The following is a 27,990-nucleotide window of genomic DNA, read 5'->3' as shown; positions in this document are numbered from 1 at the left end:
CGTGGCCCCAATTTAGGCCGAATCATTCAAGGTTTTCGCGAGCTCTTCCAGAGGAGGCAGGCGGGGGCCGGGCAGCGTCAGGAGCTTCACGCGCGCTGGGCCGGACCCCTGGGCACAGGGGAGAACTGCGGCTGCAGGCACACTCAGGGCGGCGGCTACGCGACCAACTAACTCCCACACCAAGCTCAGCGAATCCGCCCACACCCATTACAGCCCACGGACCCTTCCCCACCTTGGCGCGCAGGATGACACTCGGAACTTCCGGATGCGTCACATCCGGCACTGGCCTCGCCCACTTTCGCCCATCTGTCAATTACATTCTTGAGACTGGGCGGGGGAGAGCTTGTGGGCGGAGTTTCAAAAAGCCACCCAATGAGAGAACGCGATGGCAGCCATCTTAGTAAGGGAAAAGGAAGTGATATTCACCCATGACCCATGACCGACCTCACTTGTTTTTCTGGCACTTTTCTTTTTTTTCTTTTTTGGTTTTTGGGCCACACCCGGCGGTGCTCAGGGGTTACCCTGACTGTCTGCTCAGAAATAGCTCCTGGCAGGCACGGGGGACCATATGGGACACTGGGATTCGAACCAACCACCTTTGGTCCTGGATCGGCTGCTTGCAAGGCAAACGCCATTGTGCTATCTCTCTGGGCCCAGGGGCCACTTCTTAAGTCAACCAGCAGTTGGCTCAATATCAAGGCCCTGGGGCACCAGAGTTCTCTGACTACCACGTCATTTCTGGTCCGGTTTAGAAAGTTGTACTCTCGGGCCCGGAGAGATAGCACAGCGGTGTTTGCCTTGCAAGCAGCCGATCCAGGACCAAAGGTGGTTGGTTCGAATCCCGGTGTCCCATATGGTCCCCTGTGCCTGCCAGGAGCTATTTCTGAGCAGACAGCCAGGAGTAATCCCTGAGCACTGCCGGGTGTGACCCAAAAACCAAAAAAAAAAAAAAAAAAAAAAAAAAGTTGTACTCTCAATGGTTCAGGTGTAGGGTTCAGTAGTACAGTGGCTGCCTTGCAGATGTAAATCAGGACTTGATTCTTGGTGGCATTGACACACTTCCTCTCTCCAGGTCCACAAGCAAATGTTCCAATTTCTGTGGGAGAATCACAACCAAGTTTGTTACCCACGAGCATCATAACAGCAATGAAAAGGAAGAGGAAAATTAACAAAGTTTTTTTTTTTTTTTTTTTTTTTTTTTGTGGTTTTTGGGTCACACCCGGCAGTGCTCAGGGGTTACTCCTGGCTCCATGCTCAGAAATTGCTCCTGGCAGGCACAGGGGACCATATGGGACGCTGGGATTCGAACCGATGACCTCTTGCATGAAAGGCAAATGCTTTACCTCCATGCTATCTCTCCAGCCCACAAAGTTTTTTTTTTTTAATTTTTGAATTCTTCATCCTTGAGATCTTCTGAGTCTGCCAGGTGTGACAACTGCCCCCTACCACACACAAATTAAAGTTTAATTCTGAACGTAGTTCCTCCTATCCTTCCTGTTAAATTTTTAGTCTTCCTATAAGTTTATTACTGTACTTTTTTTCCAAAGTCCTGCTGAGAGCCCCATCACAGGGTTTATCTCTTCAGTCAAACCAATATCCACGGTCTTTTATCTCTCACACCTTCTGTTTTGTAAACTTCCTTGGATTTTCCTACTTTGTTTGGCCATTTGTTTTCAGATTTATGATAGAAGGCTCTTAACAGAATCCTTTCCCCTTACTATCTAAACATTCAGGTCAGTGCTATGATTCACTATGTCCTAGAACCATCGCAGATAACTTTGGGAAGTTGGGAAGATTCTCAACTATATGCTGAAAACTATTTCTCTACTGGATCAAGTTTGTGACTCAGTGGTAGAAGTGTGTTTATTGCTGTATGGTTCATTGGGTTCTTTCTTTTCCTCCACTTTTATTCTCTTCCTCCTCCTCCTCCTCCAACCACACACCAGAGTTTCTCTATTGATTCTTTTCCATTCAGCTGTTTAATATAGGGGGAATCCAGGCAAGAGCCAACTAGGGACAAAAATCCAACCCTTTTAGCCCTCACTAATATTTGTTGCAGATATACTATGTCCCAAGTTCTATTCTAGGTGTTAGTGTTGTAATATTAGTAAAATGAGAAGATGGAAACTATTGTATAAGTACAAGTAAAAACAGATCTAGGCATAGGGGTTGGGAGCAGGGATCACCTATCTAGCAGTCCTCAATAAAAGTAGCTTTTGGGGGCTTGGAGAGATAGCACAGTGGTGATTGCCTTGCAAGCAGCCGATCCAGAACCAAAGGTGATTGGTTTGAATCCCGGTGTCCCATATGGTCCCCTGTGCCTGCCAGGAGCTATTTTTGAGCAGTCAGCCAGGAGTAACCCCTGAGCAATGCTGGATGTGGCCCGAAAACCAAAAAAAAAAAAAAAAAGCAGCTTTGGGAGGAAGTTTTATTTTGTTTTTGGACCACACCTGGAAATGCTCAGGTTTTACTCCTGGCTCTGCTCAGAAATTGCTCCTGGGGCCGAAGAGATAGCATGCAGAAGGTCGATGGTTTGAATCCTGGCATCCCCTATGGTCCCCTGAGCCTTCCAGGAGCAATTTCTGAGCATAGAGCCAGGAGTAACCTCTGAGCACTGCCGGGTGTGACCCAAAAACTAAAAACTGAAAAAAAAAAAAAAAGAAAAAGAAAAAAGAAAGAAAAAAATTGCTCCTGACAGGTTTTTTTTTTTTTTTTTTGGTTTTTGGGCCACACCCTGTGACGCTCAGGGGTTACTCCTGGCTATGCGCTCAGAAGTTGCTCCTGGCTTCTTGGGGGACCATATGGGACGCCGGGGGATCGAACCGCGGTCCGTCCTAGGTTAGCGCAGGCAAGGCAGGCACCTTACCTCCAGCGCCACCGCCCGGCCCCATTTGAATTTCATTTGACTTTGTTTTGTTTTTTGTTTTTTTTTGTTTTTCGGGCCACACCCGTTTGATGCTCAAGGGTTACTCCTGGCCAAGCGCTCAGAAATTGCCCCTGGCTTGGGGGGGACCATATGGGACGCCGGGGGATCGAACCGCGGTCCTTTCCTTGGCTAGCGCTTGCAAGACAGACACCTTACCTCTAGCGCCACCTCGCCGGCCCGCTCCTGACAGGTTTGGGGGACCATATGGGGTGCCAGGGATTGAACCCAGGCCCATCCTCGGTCAGTCACATGGAAGGCAAATGCCCTACCACTGTATTATCACTCCAGTTCCATGGGGAAATATTTAATAAGTTATACATTTCACAAGCATTCTAAATTTAAGACTGTGATGAAGAGCTATGGCTGGCAAACAACAACAACCTAGATTGTAGTAATAGTGCTGCAGGTAGGGCATTTGTTTTGCATGCAGCTGACCCAGGTTCAATCTCATCCATATGAGTTCCCTGAGCCCGGCAAGAGTGATTTCTTAGTGCATAGTCAGATGTAACCCTTGAGCATCCCTGGGTGTGGTCTCAAAAACAAAATAAAAAAGAAGCTGGGTAGCATATTTTAAAAAGGTGTATTGTCAGGGGCCAGGCGGTGGCGCTAAAGGTAAGGTGCCTGCCTTGCTTGCGCTAACCTTGGACGGACCGCGGTTCGATCCCCCGGTGTCCCATATGGTCCCCCAAGCCAGGAGCAACTTCTGAGCACATAGCCAGGAGTAACAACTGAGCATTACCGGGTGTGGCCCAAAAATCAAAAAAAAAAAAAAAGGTGTATTGTCACAAATATAGTCATTCCTACAGCTTTCCCCTCTACTAAGAAGTAAACATACCCATGTTCTGGCAGTCCTTAGGATAATGACTGAGGACACAGAATGTAGTTTCCATTTTGGGTGGTAGATATGTAAATATTGATCAGAGTTGGGGATAAGTGTTCAGCACTCTAGATTTTATATAACAAGAGATAAAACCCTAACCAACTGAATATTTGACATTCCTCATTACTTGGGAAAAAAATGCATGATTCTTAACATAAAACCAGGAAACAAAGGGTACAAAAATTCTGCTAGGTTCTTAATGTAATTAAGAATATCTCATACTGGCCCAATGCTTGAGGATTAAGCACAGTGGACAAGCTAAGCAAAGCATTATAACAAATAGATTCTTACCACTCAACTAATGGGAGACCAGAAATTGAAGTGCTTTTTTTCTTTCTGAAGCCCACATATAGTCTTTGACCACTCTCTAAATATGACAATCTCCACATTTCTGGAGTATGTTCATCTAACTGCTTCCTACACTTCTGCCTGCTTTTTTTGTTTGTTTGTTTGTTTTTGTTTTGGGGACACACCTGGTGGTGCTCAGAGGTTACTCCTGGCTGTCTGCTCAAAAATAGCTCCTGGCAGGCACAGGGAACCATATGGGACACCGGGATTCGAACCAACCACCTTTGGTCCTGGATCAGCTGCTTGCAAGGCAAACGCCGCTGTGCTATCTCTCTGGCCCCCTGCCTATTTCTATATGCTAAATAGTATGTAGACTCGGGGTTCAGAAAAGAAAGCCCCAAAAAAACTTTTAGAGAAAATTAAAACTGAGAAAGACAAGAAGCACCTAACACTTGATTGTTTATTATTCATGTTATAAGTATCAGTTAGAGAATAATCTTATTCATTCTAAAATACTCAACAATACTTGAAACTGGGAAATCAGAGATGGTGATAGAGTTCAGTGGTAGAACACAATGCTTCACGTGTATGAGGCCATGAATTTAATTCCCATCACCAAACAGAAATCAACAAATTATTACTGATTCTACTGTTCCTATGTTTAACACCCTGCTATTCTTTACAAATTACATTTGTAACAAAAATCTGAGAGTGATTCCTGCTCTTGTTGCTCTGTCCCCACCACCATGTTCTCTGGCAGAGTCAGTACCATGTGGTGGCAGCTCTCAGCCACTCCCATCAGGACAGTTGCTCTGTTGTCCCCTCAGATATTCTTAGTCTGGTTCTCACTTGACTAGCTCCATCCTTTGTGCTCATTTGACAAGTAACTGCCTCAGAGAAAACCTAAATAGAAAAACTCTAAATAGACACCCAGTCACTTTGTTTTGCTTTCCTCCTATTTTCATTCCTCTTATACTTTCCACCCTGACAGCTGTGATCTTGGCCCTCTGATCTCTTTCATTCCACAATCAATATCATCTACAGGGGCTGGTGTGGTATCACAGCAGTAGGGTATTTGCCTTGCATGCAGCTAACTATATGGGATCCCCTAGCATCCCATATGGTCCCCTGAGCCAGGAGCAATTTCTAAGCACAGAACCAGGAGTAAACCCTGAGCACCAGTGGGTGTGCCCCCCAGAAAACAACAAAAGAAACAAAATATAACATCTACAGGAAGACAGAAGTTTCTTTTGACTCACAGGTTTCCCCCCTACTGTCTAGAACAGTTTGGGATTTCAGACAAAATTAAAATACTTATGTGTATCTCATCTTTGTTGAAATAAAGATTTTACTGTCATTCAAATGAATTGCAGGCATGGATATCTGGTTACATTGGTAAGTGAGAAATAATTGGAAAACAGGCTATTATGCTTCTGGGACCAAGTTTTCTCTAGAAGACAACAGTAGTAAAATACCTCCCTGCCTTAACGCTTGCATTCATGGATATTTTTATTTATTGAGTTCCTATCATGCCCACAAATACATACTACACCCTAGATTGATAATGAAAACAAAGAATTCAATTTCTATGATCTTAAGTCCTTTATGGATTAAAAAGTCATTTTAAGGAATGGTGGAAAGTATTAACTAGATTGGCAGATTATAATCCATTTAGATATTACAAACAATTATTGTATAAATTACATTGTTATTGGAAGATCCTAATTAATGTGGCATAATTTTGAATATATAAAGGTGATAAGAATGAAGGAAAGGAGTTCTAGAAGGCAGTAATAATTTAAAAATAGTGTCATCATGGCCTTCCAGACACCACTGGGAGCAAACTCCAAGTACTCCCTGATGACTGCCAGGGATGACTCAAAAGACAAAAATAGGGGCCAGCAAGGTGGCGCTAGAGGTAAGGTGTCTGCCTTGGGAGTGCTAGCCAAAGAAAGACCATGGTTCGATCCCCTGCATCCCATATGGTCCCCCCCCCCCACCAAAGCCAGGGGCAATTTCTGAGTGCTCAGCCAGGAGTAACCCCTGAGCATCAAACGGGTGTGGCCCGAAAAACCAAAAAAAGAGACAAAAATTAAAATAAATTTAAAAGTCTAAGACTGGACAGGGTGATGACTCAGGGCTAGAGTACATGCTCTGTGTGAGCATTTGATCCTTCACTGAATTCTGAAGTCCTTTCATTGTGAGATGGTATGGGAAAATTTTAAGTGGATTTGACATACATATAGTAAGGTAGTCCACACATGTAAGAAGGTACATAATATAGTAGATAATGTTGCCATTCAACCCTACTCAGAAAAATACAAGATGTGTATATTCTTTTTTCTATAATTTTAAGAGTCTGGGAAACTATAATAATATGAAGAATCTCTTTTCTCACCCTCAGTTACATTTGGATTGCTCCTGGCTATGCGCTCAGAAATTGTTCCTGAGTTGGGGGACCAAATGGGACACCAAGGGATCAAACCAAGGTTCATCTTAGATGGGCCTCGTTCAAGGCAGTTGCCCTACTGCTGTGCTATCTCTCTGGCCCCCATTGGAAGGATCTTAAGTTTGTTTAGTTACAGGAAGTAAAACAGAATGATGACTATTCTAGAGATGATTTTATAAACCTAATGTTTGTAAAGATTATTAAGTAATCTGGTCGGTAATTGGAAAAGATAACATTTATTTGAAAAGATAATATTCTGGCTTGATAGGCACTTCAGAATAGTATAATTTATGTATTTTGCATCAGATTATGAACCTGAATCTGAAATCTGAGATGATGCATTTTATTTATGTTTCATGATAGATTAAATAAAGTGAAATTAGTTAAAAAAATAAAAATAAAAATAGTGTCATCATTGCCAGAGAGATAACACAGGGCTATATCTTGCATATGACCAACCTGGCTTAATCATCAGCACCATAAGGTAACTCAAGCATCATCAGATGTGGTCTTAGAAGTCTCTGATTCTCATTTCCACAGAGTCCAAGGAATAGGCACCTTCTTTGAACCCTGGAGTCAGATCCCAGTTCTCCTTGAAAGACCTAAATTAATCAGTTAATTGATTAACTGTCATCAAAGAAACTGACAAATATGAGTCAAGAATGGAAGGAAAGGTGCTGGAGATACAGTACAATAGGTAGGACATTTGCCTTGCCTGTTGCCAACCTGGGTTGATCCCTGGCATCATATATGGTTCTCCAAGCATTATCAGGAGTAATTCCTGTGTGCAGAAATAGGAATAACCCCTGAGCAATGCCAGGTGTGTCCCAAAATAAAAATAAAATAAATAAAATTCAAAAAAATATAAAGGAGATAACTAGAACTGTGTAGGACTGAGGATGTGGCTCATGTGCTTCCCACATCCTTTAATGTGTCCTTCAGGTTGGACTGTGATTATCATCCCTTGCATCCCACCACCACAGGCTGATTCTTAGAGGCACTGTCAATGCCCTCCCTGAAATTTCAACAAAGAATGCCAGCTCCAGCCATATGTGTAACAGCTTCAGCTCACCTTTCTCCATCTTCACCATTGCAACAACAATGGAAGAGGGAGGAATTAAACTAGAAATATTTCTTTGTGGAAGGGTTTTTGACCAGCCCCAGTGGTACTCAAATGTCCTTTGTTCTGTGCTCAAGAACGACTCCTGATGGTGTTCATATGCAGTGCTGGAGATAGAATCAGCAAGTACCTTAACCCCTATACTATCCATTTAGCCTTACACTATGATATTTTTAAAGTGAAGAAGAAAAAAAAAGCCATCAGGCTGGAGTAGACAGTGCAAAAACCACAGTCTGGAACTTTGCTGGATTACAACAGAAGTGTTGTAAGTCCTGAAAATGTGTGTTTTGAGGAAACTTCACCATCCTGAAGATGGTTCACCATTCTGAACCATCCTGAAGATACAGAGGAACCGTGTCAGCATCCTGGAAAGCCACCAAGATGCAGAATTCCAGGCTCAGTGCTGGAGGATTCCTTAGAGGAGAGGTGGCTGGACCCAGAAGAAGAGTTTACAGCACTGCAACAAAAACAAACAAAAAACAAATGGAGCAGAGCAAAAGAACATCAAATTCCCAAACACTTTTTGGCATACTACCCTAGCAAAGGATTGGGTAAGTGCTACTTGGGAGAAATGTACAAAAAATCAACTTTAGTATAGGAAGGGCATGCATGTGCCCATGGTGCCCACACCCATTTGCTGCCTCACACATGGTGCCTGAGCACATGTTGTTCAAATCCGCCCTCTTCACATGTGAATTTCCATACTTACCTATGTTAGTACTAAAATATATATTGGGCTCCCTCCACCCAGGAGAAGCTCATGTTCTCTCTTGATCAAAGTCTATTATTTTACCTCTTATTTATCAGTAAATTTATTATCCTTCATTACTCATCATCTCCTGAGCTTCTTTTCTGACAATAAAAGGCAATGCCTGGGTAAAGTTTAGGTTTCCTTTTCTTAAAGAGCAAGGATCACACCAGACCCTTATCAGGCCTAGATTTCCACAGCCTCTCGGGGGTGGAAGAATTGGATAGAAAGTTGCATGTTCCTTCTAGAGGCTTCTAAAGATATTTCTCTTTCCCTCCCCACTTCATGTAAATCACCCAGAAACCTCCACCTGAATCAGGAGGACCAATGACATGATCAACGACAAGGCTCCAATGATATGAGCAAAGAGTAGTACAGGAGATCCCAAAGGTTGATATCATCAATTAATGGTGTGTCCTGTATTTCTTGGGGGGGGGGGGAATAGAGTAGTCACAACCGATGGTTCTTAGAGCTTTATCCTGGCTCTCCATTCAGGAATCACTGCACTCCTGGTGGGTATCAGGAGCCCTAATGAAATATCAGGGTTCAAACTCAGTTCGTCTATGTGCCAAGTACTCACTGTACTATCTTTCTAGCCCCCTGGCTGGGTTCCATAAAGGACACAGTCAAGCCTGTTTACTTTCTGTGAATGATTTCATGCTACGGTTGTAGAGTTGAGTAGAGACAGAGAAAGATTCTCAAAAACTAACCTCTTTAAATCTGGTTTCATATAGAAAATATTTTCTTTCTTTTTTTTTTTTTTTTTTTTTTTTTGTGGTTTTTGGGTCACACCCGGCAGTGCTCAGGGGTTTTTCCTGGCTCCGTGCTCAGAAATTGCTCCTGGCAGGCACAGGGGACCATATGGGACGCCGGGATTCGAACCGATGACCTTCTGCATAAAAGGCAAACGCCTTACCTCCATGCTATCTCTCCGGCCCTAGAAAATATTTTCTATTCCACAAAAAGAGTCACTGTTGGCTTTAACTCTGAGCAAGGCTAAAAGAGGATTGGAATGGAGGAAGAGTAGTATCTCACGCTTTGAAAGGATCTTTAAGGTGGCTATGTTCACAAATTTTAGAGAGGCAGGAAGGATGTCAACAGAAAAATCAATTAGAATTCTGTATCACATGGTACACTCAGTTGCCCCATTCACAATAGCAACTCATACAATTTAGGGACACTTTAAATTTTTAAAAAATTTGATACTTTGATCTTATGTGACCTAGCTAGTCAATTCCCAGTTTTTCAACATGAGGTCAGCTATATGCCTTCCATTGGTCTCCAGCTTTACAATGCTAAATTTTGGGCAGTAATCATAAACAAAAGCTGAGATTTTTTGAAAATCATGAAACAAGAACAGCTATAGCTCATAAGATGTTGCTGCATGACTAACAGCCACACATATTACAAGGCAAATACATTGGTATGTAAGAGTATATAAAATACATTTTAAATATGTGTATATACTGCTCTTTTAAATATTTTCATTTGGAGCTTTTATTTTAGAATTGTTGTATTTTAGAATTGTATTGTTTTAGAAGCTGTTATGTTATTGAACAGTGTTTCCTCCTGTTATGTCTAACAAATTACCTGGTGGCTTGAAAGCCAGAAAAAAAGTTCGCACTACTGAAAGCCAAAAGTTTGATATTCAGAACACTTGTACAAAATTAAGATACAAAATTAAATTCCTTCTCTAGGAGATTTCAGGGGAAGTTTTAGCACTTATCTTCTTTTAACTGCTTGGAAATGCCTCATGGCTTGTCTGGTGGTTAATACACTCACATCTTAGCTTCCATAATATAAGGCCTTCTCTTCTATCTGCATCATCTTCTTTTATCTCTATTTTATCAGAACAAATATAATTACATTATGTCTCACCCTAATAACTTTCATATATCTCCATAGTTTGTAGCATCAATTCAATCACAAAAACATTTTACAAAACAGGGGCCGGAGAGATAGCACAGCAGTAGGGTGTTTGCCTTAGACACAGAAGGACAGTGGTTCAAATTCCGGCATCCCATATGGTTCCCCAAGCCTGCCACCGATGATTTCTGAGCATAGAGACAGTAGTAACTCCTGAGCACTGCCGGGTGTGACCCAAAAAAAAAATTTTACAAAACAGGAGCTAAAGCAGTGGCTCAGTGGTAGGGCATTCGCCTTGCAAGTGCTGACATAGGATGGACTATGGTTCAATTCTCCGGGTTTCCCATATGGTCCCCCACGCCAGGAGTGATTTCTGAGCACATAGCCAGAAGTAACCCATGAGCATCAACAGGTGTGGCCCAAAAACCAAAAAAAAAAATTTTTTTTTTTTTTTTTTTTTTTTTTTTTTTTGGTTTTTGGGTCACACCTGGCAGTGCTCAGGGGTTATTCCTGGCTCCAGGCTCAGAAATTGCTCCTGGCAGGCACAGGGGACCATATGGGGCGCCGGGATTCGAACCGATGACCTCCTGCATGAAAGGCAAACGCCTTACCTCCATGCTATCTCTCCGGCCCCTTTTTTTTAACAAGACATTACCAGAATCTGTGATCCCTTTAATGGTTATCTAGTAAATACCATATACCAAGTGATATATAAAGTGATACCATATATCAATTTACCATTGAACATGATGAATTAAACTACAAATGTTTTCCATGTGTGAATGTTATTATTTTTGGAGGGGGGCCACACCCAGTAACGCTCAGGGGTTACTCCTGGCTATGCGCTCAGAAGTTAGTTGCTCCTGGCTTGGGGGACCATATAGGACGCTGGGGGATCGAACCAAGGTCTGTCCAAGGCTAGCGCAGGCAAGGCAGGCACCTTACCACTAGCGCCACCACCCGGCCCCTAATGTTATTATTTTTGTTTGGGGGTCAAACCTTTTGATACTCAGAGGCTACTCATGGCTCTCTGCTAAGGGATCACTCCCGGCAGGATTTAGGGAAACATGCATTCCAGTGATCAAAGTAGGTCTACTGCATGCAAGGCAAACACCAAACCCATTGTACTATTGCTCTGGACCCTATATTTCTTTTTAGGCCATAAATACTCTGTAAATTTGATTATGTGTATAGCTCTGAAATGTGATGGATCCAAATAGCAGAGTATTAGTTATAAGTCATTTGAAGTGCACACAATGCAGCACAGATAAACTTTAAAAACATCAGGTTTTGAAGGAGGTAATCTGAAAGATCATATTTTTTTTTTTTTTTTTTTTTTTTGGTTTTTGGGTCACACACGGCACTGCTCAGGGGTTATTCCTGGCTCCATGCTCAGAAATTGCTCCTGGCAGGCACGGGGGACCATATGGGACGCCGGGGTTCGAACTGATGACCTCCTGCATCAAAGGCAAACGCCTTACCTCCATGCTATCTCTCCGGCCCCGAAAGATCATATTTTTATGATTTTTTTGTATAAAGTTTTCAGAGAAAGCAAATTCTTAAGGAAAGAAAGATGGAATGTTTCCAGGAGTTAGATGGAGAAGGGGATAGAAGGTCAGTGAGTAGTGAAAGGGTTGTTTTTGGAAATAATGAACATCTTATATGCTGGGACCAAGACAAGAGTACATTGGGTCCTCATGGGCAGGAGTAAATTTCTGAGTGTAGGTCCAATAGTAAAATATGAGCATTGCTGGGTTTGTGAAATCAAAACTATAGCAAGGGGAAAATGTCATAAGAAAAGTAAGGTAACAGTTGAAATATTGTAAGCAGGGGCCGGGCGGTGGCGCTAAAGGTAAGGTGCCTGCCTTGCCTGCGCTAGCCTTGGACGGACTGTGGTTCGATCCCCCGGTGTCCCATATGGTCCCCCAAGCCAGGAGCAACTTCTGAGCACATAGCCAGGAGTAACCCCTGAGCGTTACCGGGTGTGGCCCAAAAACCAAAAACCAAAAAAAAAAAAAAAGAAATATTGTAAGCATACCAAATGCCACTGAATTTAATCTCAAAGGGGGTACCAAAAATTATTTTAAAGAAGGGTAAAAGAAAAATTTATCCTTCACTCATTCCATAGAGGCAACTAGAAAAATTCGGAATATCTTTGTGGGTTGTGCCATTTCTATTGTCCCCCTAAAAACTCTAAATTGTGTAGCTAGCTAGTACATCTTGAGTTTTAAAAAATGTCATGCCATCATATATTAAGTGTCTTGTACACCTAATCCCTAATCTAGCCAGAATGTCTGTCCTATTTTTCCTTTGAATGGCCTGAAAGAAATTATTAAAACACTTCACTTTAAACCGCCATATCTCACCCCCTAAAAGAAAACTGATGTTTTCTCAATGTTTGGTAGCTTGCTTTATGGTTCTCAGAGTTTATTCCTCTGTGCTTAAGGGTTAGACTTGGCAGGGTTTGGGGGACCAAATGGGATGCTGGGTATCAAATCTGGGTTGGCCATGCCTTACCCACTGCAAATGCTCTGGACTTTTTTTGCTTTTCTATGTATAAGTTTGGGGTTTTATTTTGGGTTCACAATAAGTGTTGCTTATGGGACTATGCTGAGTGCCTGAAATCCAGCCTGGATTTCCAAAATAGGATCCAGGCCTTTGAGCCATCTCCCTGGCCTTGTATGTGATCTTCTTTTTAAAAACTAGTTTTATTTTCTTTGCTTTTCCCCCTCTAATATATGAAATACCGTGTTTTCGTCACTCCAACAAGTTTCATGTAAACTATCAATATTATCATGATTACTAACCACTGACCCGATCCCCTCTCTTCTGCATTCCTTCCCTCCATCACTCCATAAGTCTTCTAGGACCATCTCTTGCCCCAACTGCCTTCCCAGCCACAAGGAGATGCTGTACCAACATCTGGTGGAGTGAGGACCTAGTGCGCATATACCACGCCTGGTCCCTCCCCTAGGGCTCCTCCCCACACCTTCAAAGGCTTTAATTCCTGTCTTCAGTAAACAGCTGAAGTTTAGAAGCAGACTACGGGCCCCAAATTCCTAGGAAGACCATCTAGAAAGCCCCTCCTGCAGTTAGAACAAATATATAGACTCCTTCAGAATTCTGGGTCCCTTTACTATTAATGACAGGCTGCGGTGCTCTGAAAACCAGGAGAACTTGCAAAAATAGAGAATTTTCAGGGGCATATAGACCTCATTGTTGAACTTCAAAAGTTAAGTGGCACCATGATACAGGCTTTGTTTATTTCTGAAGTGGTGCATCTGCGGGGTCTGGGCATAGGGGCATAATGGTGATCTCTCTCTACATGTGCCAGGCACAGATCTGTGTGTGGATTTTATGCTACGACATTTCTCTTAGCTTGTTAGATGTTAACAGTTGACCCTGAATAACTCTGGGCCCTGATCAGTCATCTTCTAGGTTCATTCTCCTGTGATAATGCTCATGCTTAGTGACGATTGTTTATGGATAAGACCAACCAAACCTTTTGGAAATGTGTCAAAAATCTCTAATCTTCCAGAAGTGGTCATGAGGCATAAAGACAGTCTATGAAAGAACTTTTTGCATTTTTCCTGGTCAACCTGACTCATCTACCTTCTTCAACCTTTTCAAGTTTGATTTTTGGGGGGAGGGGCACCCGGTGACACTCCTGGCTATGCACTCAGAAATCGCTCCTGGCTTTGGAGGCCATATGGGATGCCAGGGGATAGAACCGCAGTTGGTCCTAGTCTAGTGCAGGCAAGGCAGACACCTTACAGCTTGAACCACTGCTCTGACTCCAAATTTGATTCTTTTTTTGTTTGTTTGTTTTTGTTTTGTTTTGTTTTTGGGCCACACCCGGCAGTGCTCAGGGGCTACTCCTGGCTGTCTGCTCAGAAAGTTCCTGGCAGGCATGGGGGACCATATGGGACACCGGGATTCGAACCAACCACCTTTGGTCCTGGATTGGCTGTTTGCAAGGCAAACACCGCTGTGCTATCTCTCCGGGCCCAAATTTGATTCTTTTAACCCAAATCTCTATCCTGCCTTTCCCTTAATTCTTTTTTTTTTTTTTTTTTTTTTTTTTGGTTTTTGGGCCACACCCAGCAGTGCTCAGGGGTTACTCCTGGCTGTCGGCTCAGAAATAGCTCCTTGGCAGGCACGGGGGACCATATGGGACACTGGAATTCGAACCAACCACCTTTGGTCCTGGATCCGCTGCTTGCAAGGCAAACGCCGCTATGCTATCTCTCCGGATCCTCCCTTAATTCTTAATCTATCTTATAAAATATGATCTTCCAAGCCCTGGATCAAGTCCCTTTCTCTTATTCTTTTTTTTTTTTTTTTTTCTTTTGGGCCACACCCGGTAACGCTCAGGGGTTACTCCTGGCTATGCGCTCAGAAGTCGCTCCTGGCTTGGGGGACCATATGGGACGCCGGGGGATCGAACCGCGGTCCGTCTCCTAGGCTAGCGCAGGTAAGGCAGGCACCTTACCTCCAGCGCCACCGCCCGGCCCCCCTTTCTCTTATTCTAATCTTATCTCTTTCCACTTTGTCTCTCCTCTGATTTCTTCTTTCTCATGCAGCTTTCTTTTTTTTTTTTTTTTTTTTTTTTGGTTTTTGGGCCACACCCGGCGTTGCTCAGGGGTTACTCCTGGCTGTCTGCTCAGAAATAGCTCCTGGCAGGCATGGGGGACCATATGGGACACCAGGATTCGAACCAACCACCTTTGGTCCTGGATCGGCTGCTTGCGAGACAAACGCCGCTGTGCTATCTCTCCGGGCCCTCTCATGCAGCTTTCAACCCCAAACCTAACCAATAACAGCTTCCATGAATAGCATTTCAAAACTCAGAGTATTTAATGTATATTTACTTTTATGCATATCTATTTTATTGTAAAACATATATTAGAATGTCTAATGGGAAATGTCTGTCTATGGAGAAGCATTTGGTACAAAAGGGGCACCAACTGCCCTAATCAATCATACTACATATCCATAGTAGAGAGATATGTTCATGTCTTTTTCTCTCTGAAGGAAACATTGCAGTTTCCCCATAGAAGTGTACTTGGCAGTGTTCTCCCGCTCCCTCGAGGAAGAGTCCAGTTTCTGGATCCCTCTTCTTTCCTAAAGCATGTAAAACCTGCACAGACTCCAGCATGCGCAAGCCTAGGCAGCTTTGAGGCTTGTTGATGGGCTCTTTGCTAATTTCCGGTGGATAAATCTTAAGCTTCATCTGGGGAATGGCTGGCTGTCTTCCCTTCTGCCTCTAGTTTGGTTCCTGTCTGCTTACTCCACTTTCTTAGTCTTGCTCTTTTGTTGGGTTACTGATCCTACCCTAATCAATATTAATACCCAACCCTAGGGTGTGATCTGGTGATGGTATATTGGATTATTCCCTGCTTGGTATTCCTCTCCCATCCTAGGGCGGGGCCTAATTTTTGTCAATAAAAGCAGGGTTCTAAGGAAAGCAGAGGTTCATTCTTTGGTCTTCTTCCACTGAACTGTGTTCCATCTTTTTTTTTTTTTTTTTTTTGGCCTTTTGGCTTTTTGGGTCACACCCACCCAGCAGTGCTCAGGGACTCCTCTGGCTCTACACTCAGAAATCGCTCCTGGCAGGCTCAGGGATGCCAGGATTCAAACCACCAACCTTCTGCATGCAAGAAAAACACTTTACCTCCATGCTATCTCTCAGGCCCCTGTGTTCCATCTTAGGAGCAGAAAGCTTGGGCAGTTGAATTTCTTTCTTGAGCACTGGATTTCCTGAACCCATTCTTGTACCTCTTTACTGTGTGGATTATTTCCTGTGTCGACATTCCAGACCCTCATTTTGGAACCTTAGACTCCACTAACACTGTCTTGTCCTTTTTGTCTTTAGCTGCCCTTGAATCTTTGTCTTACTGATGTTGGATGTAACTTTCTGTGGTTTGCTATTATATTTGGATGTAACAAGAAACCTGCCACTGCCTATAGCTGTAGAATTGGAAACTCAAATGGTCTCCTAGGTTCTTTCTTTTGATTTTAGTAAGGAATTCACCTATATAGGTTTGAAGGCCTTAATTTTGTTCTTCCTGGGTTGATGAGAGGACTCTCTTCTCATGGCAATTGAGTTTTGGTGCACCTGATTCAAGGTGATGGTATTTTTGTTGTCAATTTCCTGGAGATAATTGGGTTGCTCCAGGTCTTTTAAGGAATCAAAGATAGGGGGAAAATCTATATCTTCCCCCAAGGTGGTGATGTCTGCCAGAATAGTATTAGTTTCTATCCCACTTTCCAGTGCTCCTTGATCCTCGTAACACATTATGTTCTTTCCCAGGACCTTGTTTTCAGAACCAGCCTGCTTTTCTTGGAGAGGGTCAATGCAGACCAGGAATTGCTGTATAACAGGGCTTTCTACAGGTCATAGCAGAGGATCTTGGTTTGCTATTGGGTTTGGGTAGGAATCCAGAGATTCTGAATGTTCAGTTTTGATCTCATCTAAATTGTTATCAGATGGTTCTTGAATTGGACAGAAGACAGTGCCAAGTTACTTTGCACTGGAGCTATCATAGAACTATTCCCAATCTCAGGTGATGGCTTGCTCTCACATATTTGTGTCTTGCTTCTGCTCAACTTGGGTAATTCTGGATTTTGTGTCAGATAAAATGTCTGACTTCCAGGTTGCAATCCTAAGGAAGTCTGCGTTCCCAGGAAATTCATTACTAAGAAGGAACCACGGAAGTGAGAAACTCCCCCTAGATACCAGTGCAGAAATTTTGCACCTTCCAGCAGTGGGAAGTCATTGCTACTGGATAGTCTAAGAATCCCTGGCTAAGCCCCTGTGCTAAAAGATTGAAGGTCACTGTTGTAGTTCTTACTGGGGATCATGTGGTGCCACTGTTTCTTGCCCTTTTTTTTCATGTTTTTATAAAATTTTCTACAAAATATGTTAAACAGTAACAGATTTGGGTCTAACATTATAATTCAGTGCTTAAGGCACTTGCCTTGGAAACAGCTGACTTTGGTTCAATATCCAGATCCATGAACACAGAGACAGGAATGCATGGCACATACCCTGTCCCCCCCCACACACACACACACATTTCTCTAATTTTCTGAGAAAAAAATATCACCCTGCCTCTTTTAAATACTATATAAGATATTTAGTGCTGGGACTGGAGAGATAGCATGGAGGTAAGGCATTTGCCTTGCATGCAGAAGGTTGGTGGTTTGGATCCCGGTCCCCCAGGCCTGCCAGGAGCGATTTTGAACTTAAAGCCTGGAGTGGCCCCTAAGTGCTGCCGAGTGTGACCAAAAATTAAAAAAAAAAAAAAAGATATTTAGTGCTATTCAGAGGTATATAGTACTCTCAATTTCTCCATTTCATATGGAAAAACTATTTTATCAAGTCAGAGAAAGGATGAAGTGATTCACCACGAAATGTATGCTCAATTACAGATTGTAAGCTTGATGACATTGGACAGACTGTCTGAACACAAAGTTTATTCAATATCCTGGTATAAATTCCAGCTAGGGAAAGGTAAATTGGTACCACCACAATAACAGTCCTGAAATGTCATCAGAACAAATAAAAATAATAGTTCAGGGCGGGGCCGGGCGGTGGCGCTAGAGGTAAGGTGCCTGCCTTGCCTGCGCTAGCCTTGGATGGACCACGGTTCGATCCCCCGGTGTCCCATATGGTCCCTCAAGCCAGGAGCGACTTCTGAGTGCAATAGCCAGGAGTAACCCCTGAGCGTCACCGGGTGTGACCCAAAAACCAAAAAAAAAAAAAAAAAAAAAAAAAAAAAATAGTTCAGGGCAAGGAGCTTAAAAACAATGTGGTAGTAGCTGAGGACTGATCAACTAGGACATGGTTGTGGTATGTGCTGGTATGTGCTGGAAGTTTACTTGTATGGACCCTCATGGTCATCCTCCTATCAGCATCCTATCTGGTACTTGGTATCCTTCTATAAAGGTTGAAAGTAGTCATCATGAGTGATCAGATTGGTTATGAAATTTAAGTCAGAGTTTAAATGCTGCTTGTTTGGATTTGACCCTCTGTTTTGAATGCTGACTTTCCTTTCTCACTGTAACTACTCACTTTGAAATCTCAATTCTGTGATGGGTTGAGCAGATGCAGAGTAGTAGAATATACAAGTAGAGGCCAGTGGTAAGTTATTTGTGATTTGGACCTCCTTTAGTACCATGACCATTTCAGGGGATGATTTGTAAGTTTGGAGGGCAGAGCCAGTCCTCCTGTATAAGACATGGAGTCATAGGATTGCTGATAGGGACCAAGTTCTTCAGACAGGAAAGCCCTCAATGTGCCCTGATAATATGATTATGCCTGGCTCCCTTCCTGGTAGGGAAGCAAGAGGCTATTGCTGTAATGTGGACCCTGAGGTGATGTCCTATTGACAAATCTGCCAGTAAGGAACAGATACAGAGGCACTATGCTGGTGTTATGTGAGGTGTTATGATACTGGGCTGCCACTGACATGGAAGAGATAGCTGTGTCTTGGTCAGTAATAGTCATAGTGAAATCCCCAGAGAAAGAGGACTTCTTTTGAGAGCTTCCAGTAATATCCCACTAATAATACTGAGGTAGGAAGCAGCTGACGTGAATGCCTGGTTCTGGTCAGACACTCCGGACAGCTTTCTTGTGTTAATTTGTTGATAAGGGTAGGCACTATTCATAAGTGATTGATAAGAGGTGTTAGAGGCTGATGGTAGGAGCTAGGCAGAGCTAATAGCTGGAGCAGAAACTCTGGAGAAGTTGCAGGCACTTCCTGTGAGGGAAACTGTATTGTTTATTACAGGAAGAGAAACCTGCAAAGAATTTGCAGTTCCCATTGCAGATGGATTTTGGAAATTTTCTGTGGGGAGAAAGAGGGTGATGAAAACATATGAAACTGCTACTCTCTCTATATGACAGGAATAATATTATCGTAAGATTGTAGCCACAAGAAAACTTATAATCTAACACTTAACTGAGATACCAATAGTCAAATAATTTTGGGTGTTCAAGGACTGGAATATTTTGGCACTTTGCATATGTGACACTGTGTTCGCAACATGGAAGCTATCAAAGACCAGGTGGTCTTGTTTGTACGTAGTTTTCTTGCTTATAGCTAGTTTGTCCTAGCTCTTTCTACTCTTCCTGAATGCAAGGCAGTTATGTGCCTCATTCCTGAACTAATTCTCTGGCCTCTATGCTAGTTTTTTTTTTCAAGGTTACAGAACCTAAGCATGTGGACTTTCTTTCCAGGCCTCTGCTTTGAGCATTACAATTCCAGAAACCAGGAAAAAGAGAACAAATTAATGTAGGTATTTGTGGTCCATGAGAGAACAATACATCTATTACCACTGCAATCTTCAGTTTCTTTTTTCTTTTTCTTTTTTTTTTTTTTTTTGGTTTTTTGGGCCACACCCGTTTGATGCTCAGGGGTTACTCCTGGCTAAGCACTCAGAAATTGCCCCTGGCTTGGGGGACCATATGGGACGCCAGGGGATCAAACCACGGTCCTGATCCTTGGCTAGCGCTTGCAAGGCAGACAACTTACCTCCAGCGCCACCTCGCTGGCCCCAATCTTCAGTTTCTTATTTTGCTTCTGGGGTTCATATACTATTAACTAGGATTCATATACTATTGACTAGGGTTCAAATCCCAGTTCTGTTGATCAAAGTAAAGTTAGCAACTTAATCCTCCTCAAGGATGATTTTTGAATATTTTTTTGGGCCACACCCGTTTGATGCTCAGGGGTTACTCCTGGCTAAGCACTCAGAAATCGCCCCTGTCCTTCCTTTGCTAGCGCTTGCAAGACAGACACCTTACCTCTAGCGCCACCTCACCAGCCCCTGATTTTTGAATTTTAACTCAGAAATGCTTACTTCAGTGTTTCTCATAAAATATTTTATTGGGGTGAAATGTTATTAAATTATTAATCTCAATACATTCACCTATAATAGTTTTAACAGCAAAAATAATCAAGAATAGAAATGCATGCTTGAATACAATTGTTCTATGACATATGACTTACATGGGAGAAACTTAAAATTTTATAGAGATAAAGAGAAAAAATAATTTAAATTATGTATCACATAACTGAAAAAGAATAGAGATATCAAGAAAATGATTTTCTCCATTATTCCAAGCCATTTTGACTTGAATATTGAATTTAGGGTAAGAAACCAAATGAACAACTTTAAATGGTTCTTTCTTTCCTTACCTGACATGGTCAGAGAAGAAAGAAATATCAGCTACAGATTCAAAGGATGAGGAGACAATCTAGAGGATGTCTGAGTACTGAGCCAGAAGACTGAGGTGAATGTCCAGTATAGACTACTGAACACTGGTCATTTCTCATTGGCCACTGGTCATTTGTGATTATCCAAATTTGTTTACAGACAAATCCATGGGAACCCCAAGAATCTACCAGATGGTGGTTGGTTTGGTGGGAGAATGATGTCATAAAGGAGGCAGTTTAGGGGGCAGAGTGATGGCGCACACAGCTAACCCAGGATGATCCTCCGTTCGATCCCCATGTCCCATATGATCCCCCAAGCCAGGAGTGATTTCTGAGCGCATATCCAGGAGTAACGCTTGAGCATCACTGGGTGTGGCCCCAAAACCAAAAACCAAAAATCAAACTAAAAAAAAAAAAGGTAGTTTAGAGGTAGGGGCTAGCCAATATGGAGGTCAGATTCTCAATAAGACCAGGTCGGGTAGAGAGAGGGTAGAATTAAGCAGGCTGAGATGGGGCGATTTAATCCTACAAAGAGATGTAGTTTTCCCACAGTCTTCAGGATTTTATGTTAGGGAAATTTTCCCATTAATTATTTTAACAAGGGGCCGGGCGGTGGCGCTAAAGGTAAGGTGCCTGCCTTGCCTGCGCTAGCCTTGGACAGACCGCGGTTCGATTCCCCGGTGTCCCATATGGTCCCCCAAGCCAGGAGCAACTTCTGAGCACATAGCCAGGAGTAACCCCTGAGCATTACCGGGTGTGGCCCAAAAACCAAAAAAAAAAAAATTATATTAACAAGCTCTCTTAAATAATAAACTGTTATTAATCACTTAATTATACAACATTAATATGTTATGTCAAAACTTTTACATACTAAAATAACATGTTTTATAAGATACATTATATTTTAAATTATGTATTCACATAGTTAAATATTTTAAGTACATATTAAATATAATTGATGCTTTACAAGGAAGGAAAGAAACATCTAGGCTGTGGTGGAACAATCAGGTTGGTTTTAAAAATATTGATTTCATTTGTAAAGTTTATTATAGCTTTGGAAAGCTCCAGGAAAGGATGAGAGATTCTTCTTATAATTTTACTGCAGTGATATTTTTGAATGCAATTATGTAGAATTATGTGTCCAAGAATTTTTTTCATTTCTGCACCAGGGCAATATAATTGGCTGATTTGGGTTTGAACCGGCATCCCATATGGTTCCTAGAATATCACACTATGTTTGGACATGCCTTTCTGGCTTACAGCTTGTTTGTCCTATCTCTTCCTGCAGCTTGCACTCCTTAGGACTCATTTACTATTTCCTAGGTTGGAAATTCTTCAGCACTAAGAAACTTAAAAAATGACCAGTCTTTTATTTCCCAAGAGAGAACACTGAGGACCAGAGATGTTATACAGACTTGTTCAAGTTCCTATTATTAGAATACTTTTGTGGCTTAGGGTTTGGATCAATAGCCAGAAAAATCAATCAGGCTTTTTCTAGTTCTGTCCTTAGGAGTGACCCCTGGCACTGTTCAGTGACTCTGCTGTGTCAGAGCTCAAACCAACATTGGCTGGGTGTAAGGCAATTCAAAGTCTTAGCCCCTAAACAATCTCTTTGGTCCCTATACTAGTAGTATTACCAGGCTACAGAATCTAGCCTTACAGACTCTTGCCAGGACTCTACTTTGAAGAGTACATTGCCATAAGTTAGATAAAGAATATAAATCTAGGCCTTAGTGGTCAATAAATCTATTACCATTGTAATATTCAGTTCCTCATTTTGCTTGTGAGGTTCATATACCTTTTTTTGGGGGATTCATATACTTTTAACGAGCATTCACATATAACTCAGACAAATTAATAATAATATGGTTGGAAATCTTACCCTCCTCAAGCGGTTTTTGAATCTTTTTTTTTTTCTCGTTCCCCCCCCCCAACCTCCCCTACCGCCCGGTTTTTGAATCTTACCTGAAAAATAACTATTTGAGTGTTCTTTTTTTGGGGAGAGGGTAACACCCTGCAGCGCTCAGGGGTTACTCCTGGCTCTATGCTCAGAAATCGCTCCTGAAAAAAAAAAAGAAAGAAAGAAAGAAATCGCTCCTGGCAGGCTCAGGGGACCATATGGTATGCCAGGATGCGAACCAATGACCTTCTGTATAAAAGGCAAATGCCTTACCTCCATGCTATCTCTCCAGCTCTATTTGAGTGTTTCTTTTTTTTTTGGTTTTTTGTTTTTTTGTTTTTTTTTTTTTTTTTTTGGTTTTTGGGCCATACCCAGTGGTGCTCAGGGGTTACTCCTGGCTGTCTGCTCAGAAATATCTTTCAAAGTAATATTTTAGGTACATAGTGACATTGAATCAGGGGAATTCCCACCACCAATGTTGTCCTCCCTCCACCCCTAATCCCAGTATACTTCTCATATCCCCTTCCTTTATCCCCAAGGCTGCTAGTGTAAGAAGTCCCCTCTGTGTCTAGCTTGTTGTAGATTGGGTATCGGTTCTGTTGTCGTTGGCTTTGAATTTGGTGTTTAAGTCTGATCATTTTTTATTTCTACTTAATGATTATACAACTGTTTGGTCTTGATACCCTCCATTGTTTCCCCCTCAATTTGTGAAGTGGAACAAGATGGTTTAAGTATGTGGTTCTGTTTAAAGGAAAGAAAAAATAAAATGGGGCAAAAATCAAATAAGCAAAAAACGGGAGTAGTCTTTCTAGAGGCTATAAATATCAATTTGAGAGAAGAAAGGGAAAAAGGAAGAAAAACATAACAATACAAAAAGAAAAATCAAACAAAAAAAACAAAAAGCACACAGCAATAAAGAGAACCACCACAACAATAACCACAGTCCTGAAATAAAACAAAACAAAGCACAAAAAAATGGAAAGAAACAAAAACAACAATAACAAAACCAAAAAATATTATTTTGTGCTGCTTATTTTTCTGCATTGGCGCAGTAAATATTGGGAAGATTAGAAAAGGAATTCCCTTGGCCTAAGTAGAGATACAGGGTTTCTCCGCCCTTGAAGTATACTGTCATGGGAGTAAGTACAGACTCCATACATGTTCATCTACTCTCCCCTAGGTCCTTTGTGGTGTATGAAAACCTTTCGCTCCCTCATGGATGATAAAATCAAACCTCTGGGGCCCGGAGAGATAGCACAGCGGCGTTTGCCTTGCAAGCAGCCGATCCAGGACCTAAGGTGGTTAGTTCGAATCCGGGTGTCCCATATGGTCCCCCGTGCCTGCCAGGAGCTATTTCTGAGCAGACAGCCAAGAGTAACCCCTGAGCACCGCCGGGTGTGGCCCAAAAACCAAAAAAAAAAAAAAAAAATCAAACCTCTATACCTAGAGATCTTGGTATCTGCATGTTGGAGACAGTTTCCTGTCAGAGATCAATTTTTCTGTCTTCTGTCTTAATGCAGCTTTTTTCATCTAAAAGCTGCCTACGTGCAGTCTTTGCTGTGAGCCCTTGAGCTAACAGGAAAGGTATTTGCAGCTGCAGGATATTCTCTTTGAAGCCCGGAGAGAAAGCAAACAACCCGATACCATTCCCAGATTTAGGCTACTCCCTTTAACTTCATTCCGGAGTTAATGGCTATGCAACAAAGCTTGCCCCATCACAAACTGTTGAGAATTCCAGATAGTGAGCTACAGACCCTACTTTAGGGTCATAGGGCAATTTCTTGAAAGCTGCTGACTTGGGAATGATTGTAAAATTGTCACTCCTTCTCCCTCCCCACTGGAAGACGATTTACTGCCTTTGTCTCATGGCTTTCGCGCCAAAATGTATGATTGACACCAACTTTTGCCTGCCCCTTTTTCCTCCTCTATATAAGAGATGCTGGACCCTAATAAAGACACCTTAGACCGGTTATATCGCCTGAGGTCATTATTACTAACCTCTCTCAGATTTTTTACAGGTGTGGTTATTCTTCTGACCCAGCCAAATAAAGGTGCGGTCGTCCGAGAGCCTCCCAGCCGATTCCCGCTGGCCGGGCCCCCCCGGGGGGCTTACAGGACCCCGCATCTGCACAGGTCAAAGGATGGAGCCTAGGATGAAGTCTTTCTTTACAATTCTAGAAGTTCTGTTCCATCACTGTTGTTTTCACATCCTTTTACAATCAATATCTGTCTCTGTGGCATTGTGGTCTAATAGGATGCTTGGTATGATACTTTGTGAATTTGTGTAAGTTAGACTTATGTCTTAACATGTGATCTATCCTAGAAAGTGTTCCTTGTGCACTAGAGAAGAATATATGGTCAGATGTATGAAGATGAAAGGCCCTATATATTTATAATAGCCCCAGGTCTTCTAGTTTCTCATTTAAGGCTCTTATGCTCTTCCTGATGTTCTGTCTAGTGGATTAATCCAGTGGTGAGATTGGTCTGTTGAAATCTACTACTATTTTGTTTTCATCCATGTGTTTCTCTATGTTTGTGAGCAGAATCTTTACATCATTTGCTGACCCAACATTTGTTGAATGTGTATTAATGAGAAATTAGTACTTCTTGGCACATTGTTCCCCTAATCAGTAAGTAGTGTCTTTCCCTGTCTTTAATTACTTTCTAGAAGTTGAATGCAATTTAATCTGATATAAGTATATATAAGTCCTAGTTTTATTCCCTGTGTCTTGTATAATTGTTTTCCATATTTTTATTCTGAGTCTCTGTCTCTCCTGAGATTTTTGTTTTGTTTTGTTTTTGGGCCACACCCGGTGATGCTCAGGGGTTACTCCTGGCTATGTGCTCAGAAGTTGCTCCTGGCTTGGGGGACCATATGGGATGCTGGGGGATCGAACTGAGGTCCGTCCTAGGCTAGCGCAGGCAAGGCAGGCACCTTACCTCTAGCGCCACTGCCCGGCCCCTTCTCTGAGATTTTTAAATGTGTTTCTTTTTTTTTTTTTTTTTTTTGGTTTTTGGGCCACACCCGGCGGTGCTCAGGGGTTACTCCTGGCTGTCTGCTCAGAAATAGCTCCTGGCAGGCACGGGGGACCATATGGGACACCGGGATTCGAACCAACCACCTTTGGTCCTGGATCGGCTCCTTGCAAGGCAAACGCTGCTGTGCTATCTCTCCGGGCCCTTAAATGTGTTTCTTATAAGCATAAAATGGATAGGTTTTCCTTTTCTTTTTTCTTTTTTTGTTTGCTTGTTTTTGGGCCACATCCGGCGGTGCTCAGGGGTTACTCCTGGCTGTCTGCTCAGAAATAGCTCCTGGCAGGCATGGGGGACCATATGGGACACCGGGATTCAAACCAACCACCTTTGGTACTGGATCAGCTGCTTGCAAGGCAAACACCGCTGTGCTATCTCTCTGGGCCCAGGTTTTCCTTTTCTGATCCAAACCTATACTCTGTCTCTTTTGATGGGAGACTTTATTCTATTGACACTCAAGGAAACTATTGACAGAACGGACTGCCATGACATCATATTCTATTAGGTTATTGCTGATGCTATTGGTTATTTGATTTATATAAGTGACGTATTAGTAGATCATTTAGAGTTGCTTTGGTTATTGCAAAAGTTGCAAATTATTTTTGTCTGAGAATTTTTTATTGTTCCCTCCCTTATAGCATGAGCATTATTCTGGGTAATGGACTCTAGGTTGAAAATCTCTTTCATTCAATAATTTGAATATGTTCTTCCATTCTTTTCTTGCCTTGAGCATATCATATGGGAGATCTGGTGTGATTTTAAGTGTATTCATTTATATTTACACTTCTACCTTACTGGCCAGTGAATTTCCATCTTTCCCTCTCTCTGAGACCCCCCCCCCCCAGCAGAGTTAGCAGGCCTCAGACTCCAGGAGGAATAAAAAAGATACTTGGTTTCTTTTTTCCCTGTCTCTGTCTATCTCTATCTCTGTCTCTTTCTGTAGCTACATGTTGACATCTCTGGGTGGGTAGGAGGCTCCACATGGCAACTAGGCCTCATGTGCCTCTGCAGTCTTGCAGCAGTTGAGCAGCAGGTAGACTAGCAGTCTATTCCAGTAACCTGCTGGATAATATAAACTTTCTACCTGGAGGTAGGAGGAAAGCATTGGGCGGTAAAAGTGCATTGGTGAATGGCTATACATTCTATGACAGAAATTCAATCATGAGGGACTGGAGCAGTGGTGCAAGCAGTAAGGCGTCTGCCTTGACCATGCTAGTCTAGGACAGACTGCGGTTCAATCCCCTGGCATCTCATATGATCTCCCAAGCCAGGAGCGATTTCTGAATGCATAGCCAGGAGTAACCCCTGAGCGTCACAGGGTGTGGCCCAACAACCCCCCCCCAAAAAAAAAGAAAAGAAAAGAAATTCCATCATGAGCAATTTTAAACCTTGGTTTAAATAAAACCACTATTAAAAACACACAGACTCATTGTTCTAGATATCAGTTGGTCTAGATATTATCTTTCTGTGGGTACAAAATTCTTTCTGGTCAAATAGATAAATTGACAAAGAAATAAGACTAACCCACCATATGTTCTGGCCTCTATTTTCATAACAGAAAATAAATATCTGTAATTCATTAACCTGTTTAGAAACTATTAAATGATCAGACTATAAAAAAGAGGTTGCTGAAATGAATACTATGTGACTTTTATAGAACATGTTCATATATGTACAAATATAAACAACATACCTTTCAATATGTTAATATGTAAGTATCTGGAAAATATCTGTAAGAACTCATGAATTTCTGAGGTCTTCTATAATGTATCTTGTTTGAGAGAGGGGATGTTCCACCCAGTGATTCTCAGGGTGTACTTCTTAACTTTGCACTCAGAAATCAGTACTGGGGGGATCAGGAGACTATACGTATTGCTGGGGCTCGAACCTGGGTTGGCCGCCTGCAATGCAGGCCCCCTACCCTCTACTGTTCTATCTTTCAGGCCCCATATTTTGTATTTTTGAATCCAAAGGATTCTACAGGAATTCTACAGTAACTTGTGTTACTGGCCGGGGCCTGCAGAGGGCACTAGAGGCATCAGATTTTCAAGTCTTAATGAGGTGACATCATCCTGGCGAGAGATAGCGCATGCGCAGTAGGAGTCTTTTTGCTCCCTGTGTTACTATCAAGACTGTTCAGGTCTGGGACTTGTAGCAGCAATGAGAGCCCAGACTGACACTTGGGGACTTTTGGGCCTTCCGCTGGAGCGGGCAGGTACCCCTTCATTCACTCACCCATGATAGGAGAGGGAAAACCCACCCGAACCGAACAACGCGCCGCCGAACAATCCGAATTGTATTCATTGCAGATTCCGTGGGCCACTTTTGAGTGCTACGAGTGCATTGAGTGCAATCCTGCTCCAAGTGCACAAGATGGCTCTGGAGACTTTGCTGGGATGCGCAGCATTCTTCCTCTTCTCTCAGGATGTCTTTGGAATCTATCTGTGCCTCTCCCATTGCATCGAAGTCTGAACCTTCCTTTGTTTTACGATTGAGCTAGCTCCTAAGACGTGATTATGTCCCCTTCCTCCCTGTTCTATGGGAGGGTTTGCCCCAA

The 27,990-nt window shown here is 42.5% G+C and overlaps 1 protein-coding gene and 1 pseudogene across 11 annotated transcripts in view; both read right to left on the bottom strand.

The window, feature by feature from the left end:
* Positions 1 to 27,990, bottom strand: part of STAMBP (STAM binding protein) — a 321,855-nt gene that overhangs the window by 54,271 nt on the left and 239,594 nt on the right. Inside the window, exon 1 of one of the 11 annotated variants that reach the window (XM_049784413.1) lies at positions 233 to 264. The exons of the other annotated variants lie outside the window; for them this stretch is intronic. The gene's annotated coding sequence lies outside the window, so the exon portion shown is untranslated. Of the gene's footprint in view, positions 1 to 232; positions 265 to 27,990 lie in introns of those variants that run through there. 11 annotated transcript variants of the gene reach the window in all.
* LOC126024245 (uncharacterized protein C2orf78-like) lies at positions 13 to 27,737 on the bottom strand (annotated as a pseudogene).

This window comes from Suncus etruscus, chromosome 12 (assembly GCF_024139225.1).
Source record: "Suncus etruscus isolate mSunEtr1 chromosome 12, mSunEtr1.pri.cur, whole genome shotgun sequence".
Lineage (NCBI taxonomy): Eukaryota > Metazoa > Chordata > Mammalia > Eulipotyphla > Soricidae > Suncus > Suncus etruscus.
Note: the sequence above shows the minus strand (reverse complement) of the source record. Positions and strands in the feature narration are given on the sequence as shown.